The sequence below is a fragment of the Filicampus tigris genome, chromosome 9 (assembly GCF_054856515.1).
Source record: "Filicampus tigris isolate MCC_2025a chromosome 9, RoL_Ftig_1.0, whole genome shotgun sequence".
In the NCBI taxonomy this organism is placed as follows: domain Eukaryota; kingdom Metazoa; phylum Chordata; class Actinopteri; order Syngnathiformes; family Syngnathidae; genus Filicampus; species Filicampus tigris.
This window is the reverse complement of record NC_141225.1, coordinates 1114996-1116460: the sequence shown is the minus strand read 5'-3', so window position 1 is coordinate 1116460 and position 1465 is coordinate 1114996. Positions and strand designations below refer to the sequence as shown.

At 43.0% G+C, this 1465-nt stretch overlaps 1 pseudogene; it reads left to right on the top strand.

Moving 5' to 3' along the window:
* Window positions 1-487: 487 nt before the first annotated feature.
* On the top strand, window positions 488-1118 carry LOC147141611 (uncharacterized; annotated as a pseudogene).
* Window positions 1119-1465: the final 347 nt, after the last annotated feature.

Here is a 1465-nt window from a genome sequence, read left to right as displayed (position 1 = left end):
TGCCGTTACTTATTTCGGTACTCCGGTTTCCTCCGACATTCCCAAAAAATGCATGGTAAGACACTCTAAATTGCCCCTAGGTGTGATTGTGAGTGCGGTTGTTTGTTTGTCTCTGTGTGCCCTGCGATTGGCTGGCAACCAATTCGGGGTGTCCACCGTCTGTCTACTGCCCGAAGACAGCTGGAATAGGCTCCAGCATGCCCGCGACCCTTGTGAGGATAAGCGGTATAGATATTTCGGAGCTCCCGTGATTGCCTGCATCCGCCATTACCTTCCATGACAGTTCACATCAGAGCAGGTCGGGTTACAGGCGATTAGCGAGCCTTCTACTGAGGTGGTGCAATACGATAATAATAGTACTCGAGAGCCGATAAATAACTACCATATTCCGACAGTTGTACCCTCCCGGCGCACTTCTAGTTGTTCGAGGTGCAATACAGAACCTAGGGAACGCAACCTTATTAATATTATGATTAGGAATCCGATTATGGGCAATTATCCGGATAAACCTATTTTACTAAAACTCGGTCTGTTTAATATTAGATCACTCTCTTCGAAAGCCCTGTTAGTTAATGACCTCATAAGAGACCATAAACTTAACATGATTGGGCTTTGCGAGACTTGGTTGAAAAGATAATTATTTATCACTAAATGAGGCCTCGTCTCCAAACTTCGTTAGTTCACATGTTGCGAGCCCTCTTAAGAAAGGTGGGGGTGTAGCCCTTATTTATGAATCTGATTTCAAACTTAGCCCGCATTCTAGCGACGCCTTTAAAACATTTGAAGTGCTCATTTTGCGATTTAAAGCCTCATTGCCGTTTTTTCTCGTAGTTATTTACTCATACGCTGGATTTTTAGATGAGTTCTCTGAGTTTTTGGCTGATTTGGTAACTCATGCAGATAACATAGTGATTATGGGTGACTTTAACATTCATATGAATCTCCCGTCGGAACCACTTACAGCGGCGTTTCAGACAATATTTGATAGCTTTGACTTCACGCAGATAATTGACGAAGCGACGCATAAAAATGGTAATACTTTAGATTGGGTACTACCCCGAGTTTTAGCATGCTCAAATGTAATGGTGTTACCGTATACTACTGTTATGTCTGACTGACAATTACTTTATAAAATTTGAAATGCGGGCTCATTACCATCGTCCTGACCACAATCAAAGCTTTAGCAGCCGAAATATAAGTTCTTCAACCACCGCTGCGCTGTCTGAGCTACTGCCCCTGGCAACTGCTTCGTTATATTGGTTCGGTTGAAAATCTCACAAATAATTTTAATGCTGCTCTGTTAAATGCGCTTGACTCCGTTGCACCATTAAGACATAAAACTCGTCCTAAACCGCCTACTCCTGAGGAAACCCGCTCACTTAAACAATCATGTAGGAAGCTGGAGCACAAATGGTGTGTGACTAAACTTGAGGTCTTCTATCAGGCATGGTATGATAGCTTACTA